The sequence below is a fragment of the Rhinopithecus bieti genome, unplaced genomic scaffold (assembly GCF_001698545.2).
Source record: "Rhinopithecus bieti isolate Rb0 unplaced genomic scaffold, ASM169854v2 scaffold_80089, whole genome shotgun sequence".
In the NCBI taxonomy this organism is placed as follows: Eukaryota; Metazoa; Chordata; class Mammalia; order Primates; family Cercopithecidae; genus Rhinopithecus; species Rhinopithecus bieti.
In genome coordinates this window covers 57532-64632 of record NW_016830445.1, presented here as the reverse complement: position 1 = coordinate 64632, position 7101 = coordinate 57532, and the positions used below count along the sequence as shown (strand labels likewise).

Sequence of the window (7101 nt, the reverse complement as noted above, 5' to 3'; positions counted from 1 at the left end):
TTAAGTGCGGTAGTTTTTAAACTGTTTGTTTTTAAACAAACTGTAGAACTCTTCATTGTCAGCAAAGCAAAGAGCCACTGCATCAATGAAAGTTCAAGAACCTCCTGTTCTTAAACATGATTTGCAACATTCTGTTATTTTTTTTTTTGTATGTTTAGAATGCTGAAATGTTTTGAAGTTAAATAAACAGTATTACATTTTAAAACTGTTCTCTATTATAACAGTCAATTTCTGACTCAGCAGTGAACAAACCCCCACTCCATTGTATTTGGAGACTGGCCTCGCTATAAATGTGGTAGCTTCTTTTATTACTCAGTGGCCAGCTCACTTAGGGCTGAGATGGAGAGGGCTACTTGAAGCTACTGTGTGGTTTTGTTTGTGTCTGAGTGGCATTCAGATGAAGTCTGGAGGAGCTAAGGAAAGGACATAGGCAAGGGTCAGTAGCCTTCCAAGGTATAGGAAGGTGGGTGATTAGGACTAAGGCTATCTAGGTTTAACTGTTGCCCCACCTCCACCCCCTATTTTGTGGGGCCAAATGTATTGCTAAACAGCAATTTCAGAGTGTGTGGTGTGTCAAAAATTCAGGCCTGATTTTTTTTCTCGTTCACCCCTATTCCCCCCCTCGCGTGCTCCTGGCACATACCACATTATTTGTGGTGCCCAACATTTGGGATCTTGAGCCTGCTGCTGGTCTCCTGGATGCCAGTGAGGGTATGTGGGATGGGGTGGTGGGGTAGGGGACAGTATCCATTTTTTTGCTCCTACTTCTTCAAAACACCAAACACCCCAGGGAAGATTACAGGCTCCATCTTGGGCCACCTGAGCTATGGGGCAGGCTAATGGAATCAAACATTTGTAAGCACTAAATGTATCATGAAAAGTTGAATGGCCTACTCATAAAGTTTAGCTCATTCACTGGAAGTGTAGATTGATGTTCAATGTTAAACTGGAAGAAGCTTGGTTTGTGTGTCAGTAGATATATTAGTGGGTAGTGTAACATTTTATCCAGGTTGGGGTGCGGGGAGATGGCCACAGTAGCAAGTGGTGACACTACTGTTTTGAAGGCTGATATGTATATACATCATTACTGTCTGTAGCAATGAAAGATACAGTACTGTGTTGTGGGTGACTGTTGCAACTGCCCAGCATTAATATTTGGGTGTGTATGTTTGAGGCTGTGAGACACGCAGGAGTGTTTTTGTGGTATTAATTTTAAGAGAAAGCAGCTTTTTCTTAAAATTCACTGTTCAGAAACTTGCATGTCTGGAGGCGGTGACCTCTCCACCCTGTCGGGTCCTGGATGAGTACAAGTTATGGTCATGGTCACAGCCTGATCTCTATGTATTCATAGCCATTCCCTCTCCCATCAGAACTGTTTGTCCTGAAGGTGTGCTCTAGTTCTGGAAAATGACCACTAATTTAAAAAACTCGGTTGTGAGGTTTGCCCAGAAGCACTTGTTCCAGAATTGCCCCTCCTGCTTCAGCCATGTCCTTGTCACTTGGCATTCTAAGCTAAAGCTTTAGCTTCCCAATTCGTGATGTGCTAGGCCAAGATTCGGGAGCTGTTTCCAGCCTCGTCAAATATGGAAGAGAAACAACCTGTAGTCAGAAGGGAGTGATTTGTTAAGTGGTGCCTGTCTTTCTCATATCTAGATGTACCAAGCAGGGAAGGGCAAAGGATGGAAAGGGGTGACTTTTGTGCTTCCAAAGTAGCTAAGCAGAAGTGGGGAAGCAGTTTAGCCAAATGATCTTTGATTAGGCAAACATTGAGTTTTAAAGAGGCCGTCAAGTTGAGGCCACTTGGTCCATTAGCTGATGCAGCAAGATCACTACTCAACGTTTTCACACTGTCACAAGATTGCTCCTCTAATGGAATAATGCCCTAGTTTCTCTGAGATGCGGTAAGTGGCATGATGTTACCTAAGGCTTAGGCTTAGCTTGATTTCTGGGCCCACTATATGTGTTCTTAAGGTGCCAACCTGTTCCTTTTTTTTTTTTTTTCCTCCATTTAAAAGAATAGTACCTACTCCCTCTAACCACCTCACCCCATTCTTGAATGACGTTTTATCCTTCAGAAAGAACAAGGCTGTGATGTAGTGACCATTGTCTGTGTCTGTGTGTCTGTTCTTGTCACAAATGTATTTGGGGACGTTGGATGCATTCGTTTTCTGTAATAAAGTTTCTTAATCACTCTTCCCAAAAAGTAGTCAGTGGGCTGTCTGCAATCTGTTTGAGATACTGAACCTCTGTACTTTTTGGTTGATTATCAAGGTTTTAGAAGTACAAACTTTGTGGTAACCATAGATCTGAACTGCTAACATTTAGTGGAATGATACCATCAAAATGACGCAAGTGTTAAGGACTCCAGAGCCCCAAGATCAACCTCCTGGCCAGAGGCATAAGGAGGAGTTGGCTCTGAAGCCCTGGACCAGGATAAATAGGCAATTTGCAGGATGCTGACGAGCTACTTGATAAAGTGGTTGAGTACTTGTAATCAGCCAGCCCTGACCACCAGGGCACCTCGAGGCCAAGGGTCTGAGCTTAGTTGGCTGACTCAGCCATGCCCAACAAGGAGTTCTGGATGAGAGCCACGGGGACTGCTTGCTGTTCTTGGCTCCCAGCTCAGTTTTCTGTGGAGCCCAAGGCTACCTGGGAAGGAAAGGCCATTGAGCCAGCTTGGTAGCCCCAAGCTTCCCTTACTGCTTCAACCAGAGCAGCCTCCCCTGCTGTTTTATATGTGGGGCATCCTACAATTTCAGCTTTCAAAAGAAGCTGGGATACCATATCAATAGAAGGGAAAAGATCATCTCAATAAACACAAAACCTTGACAAACACTGTAGAAGGGAACTTCCTCAACCTGATAAAGGACGTTTAGGAAAACCCATGGATTTATTCATCATTGTATTAGAAGTTCTAGCCAGGGCAATTAGGCAAGAGAAAAAGAGAAAGCATCCAGACTGAAATTGAGAAGACAAAACTATGTCTATATGTAGATGATATGATCTTGTATACAGATAACCGTAAAGAATCTCCAAATAAAACTGCTAAAAAATGAATTCATCAGCTGTGGTATACAAGATTAACATATAAAAACTAGTAGTGCTATATACCAGTCACAAACAATATGAAACTAAGAAAACAATTCTCTTAAATATCTACAATAACATCAAAAAGAATAAAATACTTAGGGATGAACAATATAAGTGCAAAACTTACATAGGGAAAAGTACAAAATATTAAAGACTTAAGGAAATAGACATTCCATGTTCATGAATGGGAAGGGTTAATATTGCTGAGATGGCAATACTGAAATTGATCTAATGCAATCCTGTCAGAATCCCAGCTGGCTTCCTCTAGTAGAAATCAGGCTGATTCTAAATGTCATATAGCAATTCAAGAGATGCAGGAGATACCCAGATCAATCTTGAAAACAGTTGGAGGATTCACATTTCTTGATTTCAAAACTATTAAAACTTTTTTTTTTTTTTTTTTTAAGACAGAGTCTTGCTCTGTTGCCCAGGCTGTTGTGCAGTGGCACAATCATAGCTCATTGCAGCCTCAACCACCCAGGCTCAAGGGATCCTTCACCTCATCCTCCCAGGTAACTGGGACTACAAGTGTGCACCACTGCACCTGGCTAATTTATTTATTTATTTATTTTTAGAGACAGGGTCTCACTATGTTGTCCAGGCTGGTCACAAACTTCTGAACTCAATTGATCCTCCTGCCTCGACCTCCCAAAGTGTAGTGATTACAACACACCTGTGAGCCACTACACCTGGCCTGATTTGAAAACTTGCAACAAAGCCAGGTGCGGTGGCTCACGCCTGTAATCCCAGCACTTTGGGAGGCCAAGGCAGGTGGCTCACTTAGGGTCAAGTGTTTGAGACCAGCGCTGGCCAACATGATAACCCATCCTACTAAAAAAAAAAAAAAAAAAAAAAAAAAAAATTCCGGGCATGGTGGTGCGTGCCTGTAGTTCCAGCTACTCTGGCCAGAGGCTGAGGCAGGAGAATCGCTTGAACCCAGGAGGCGGAGGTTGTGGTGAGCCAAGACTATGGCCACTGCACTCCAGCCTGGGCAACAGAGTGAGTGAGACTCTGTCTCAAAAAACCAAAACCAAAACTTACAACAAGTCTACAGTAATCAAGACGGTGTAGTGCCAGCATAAGGGCAGACATATAGGCCAATACAACTGTGAGTCCAGAAATGAACCCAGACATTTGTGGCCAACTGATTTTTCAATAGAGATAAAAATAACATTCAATGGGGGAAATAATTTTCAACAAATGATGTTGGGACAACTGGATATCCATGTGCAAAGGAATGAATTTTGACCCTTCCGTCACAGTGCATTCAAAAATCAATTCAAAATAGATTAAAGATCCAAATGTAAGAGCTACAACTATAACATTCTTAGTAGGAAACATAAGAGTGAATTTCATGACCGTGGATTTGGCAATGGTTTCTTAGGACACCAGAAGCACATGCAACTAAAGCAAACAATAGATAAGTTGAACTTCATTAAAATTAAAACAAAAACTTTTGTGCTTCAAACAGTACCACCAGGAAAGTGAAAAGACAACTTTTACAGAATGGGGGAAAATATTTGCACATCGTATATCCTATAGCGATCTAATATTCAAAATATATAAGGAACGATTACAACTCAGCAATAAAAAGACAACCCACTTTAAAAAATGAGCAAAATATCTTAACAGATATTTCTCAAAAAAAGATGTATAAATGGCCAATAAACACATGAAAAGATCCTCAGCATCATTAGTCATCAAGAAATTTAAATCAAGACTATAATAAGATACTGCTGAACACCCACTAGGATGGTTATAATAATGATAAAAAAGGGAGCTCTTTCCTTTCGCTGCTGCGACTACAGCCATGAGTATGCTCAGGCTTCAGAAGAGGCTACCCTGTAGTGTCCACCGCTGTGGCAAGAAGAAGGTCTGGTTGGACCCCAGTAAGACCAATGAAATCGCCAATGCCAACTTCCATTAGCAGATCCGGAAACTGATCAAAGATGGGCTGATCATCCCCAAGCCTGTGACGGTCCATTCCCGGGCTTGATGCCAGAAAAACACCTTGGCAGAAAACGCCAGAAAACACCTTGGCAGAAAACACCAGAAAACACCTGCCCTTGGAAGGGCAGGCATATAAGCATAGATAAGCAAAAGGGTACAGCCAATGCCCGAATGCCAGAGAAGGTCATGTGGATGAAGAGAATGAGGATTCTGGGCTGGCTGCTCAGAAGATACCGTGAATCTAAGAAGATTGATCACTACATGTATCACAGCCTGTACCTGAAGGTGCAGGGCAATGTGTTCACAAACAAGCGGATTCTCATGGAACACAGCCACAAGCTGAAGGCAGACAAGGCCCACAAGAAGCTCCTGGCTGACCAGGCTGAGGCCCACAGGCCTAAGACCAAGGAAGCACGGAAGCTCAGTGAAGAGCGCCTCCAGGCCAAGAAGGAGGACATCATAGAGTTTGTCCAAGGAGGAAGACACCAAGAAATAAAAGCTCCCCTTTTGTCTGTTCATACTGGCCTCCGTGATTACATAGATCAGCCATTAAAATTAAANGCCAGAAAAACACCTTGGCAGAAAAACGCCAGAAAAACACCTTGGCAGAAAAACACCAGAAAAACACCTGCCCTTGGAAGGGCAGGCATATAAGCATAGATAAGCAAAAGGGTACAGCCAATGCCCGAATGCCAGAGAAGGTCATGTGGATGAAGAGAATGAGGATTCTGGGCTGGCTGCTCAGAAGATACCGTGAATCTAAGAAGATTGATCACTACATGTATCACAGCCTGTACCTGAAGGTGCAGGGCAATGTGTTCACAAACAAGCGGATTCTCATGGAACACAGCCACAAGCTGAAGGCAGACAAGGCCCACAAGAAGCTCCTGGCTGACCAGGCTGAGGCCCACAGGCCTAAGACCAAGGAAGCACGGAAGCTCAGTGAAGAGCGCCTCCAGGCCAAGAAGGAGGACATCATAGAGTTTGTCCAAGGAGGAAGACACCAAGAAATAAAAGCTCCCCTTTTGTCTGTTCATACTGGCCTCCGTGATTACATAGATCAGCCATTAAAATTAAACAAGCCTTTATCTGCTTGCCAAAAAAAAAAAAAAAAAAAAAGATAAAAAAGGAAAATAACTAGTATTGGTGAGGATGTAGAGAAATTACAGTCCTGGTACATTGGAGGTGGGAATGTAAAATGGTGCAGTCGCTATGGGAAACAGCTTGGAGATTTCTCAATAAGTTAAACATAGAATTACCATATGACTCATCAGTTCCACTCCTAGGTATACACCCAAAATAACTGAAAGCAGGTATTCGAACAAATACTTGTACATGAATATTCATGTACATTATTATTATTATTATTATTATTATTATTATTATTTGAGACGGAGTCTCACTCTGTCACCCAGGCTGGAATGCAATGGCGTGATCTTGGCTCACCGCAACCTCCGCCTTCCAGGTTCAAGCGATTCTTCTGCCTCAGCCTCCTGAGTTGCTGGAATTACAAACGTGTGCTGCCACACCTGGCTAATTTTTGTATTTTTAGTAGAGACAGGGTTTCACCATGTTGGTTAGGCTGGTCTTGAACTCCTGACCTCAGGTGATCCGCCTGCCTTGGCCTCCCAAAGTGCTGGGATTACAGGCGTGAGCCACCGCGTCTGGCCTCATGTACATAATTTTTTTTTTCTTTTTTTTTGACAGAGTCTCGCTCTGTCGCCCAGGCTGGAGTGCAGTGGCGCGATCTCAGCTCACTGCAACCTCTGCCTCCCGGGTTCACACCATTCTCCTGCCTCAGCCTCCTGGGTAGCTGGGACTACAGGCGCCTGCCACCATGCCAGGCTAATTTTTTTGTATTTTTAGTAGAGACGGGGTTTCACCATGTTAGCCAGGATAGTCTCAATCTCCTGACCTCGTGATCTGCCCACCTCAGCCTCCCAAAGTGTTGGGATTACAGGCGTGAGCCACTGCGCCTGGCTCATGTACATAATTCTTAATAGCCAAAAAGTGGAAACAACCCAAATGTCCATCAAATGATGAGTGGATAAAATGTGGTAT

General features: G+C 43.2%; 2 pseudogenes; both read left to right on the top strand.

Annotated features, from left to right (window-relative positions):
* The first annotated feature begins 4900 nt into the window (after positions 1–4900).
* On the top strand, positions 4901–5536 carry LOC108524432 (60S ribosomal protein L19-like; annotated as a pseudogene).
* Positions 5537–5636: 100 nt separating this feature from the next.
* On the top strand, positions 5637–6054 carry LOC108524428 (60S ribosomal protein L19 pseudogene; annotated as a pseudogene).
* The last annotated feature ends 1047 nt before the right edge of the window (positions 6055–7101 follow it).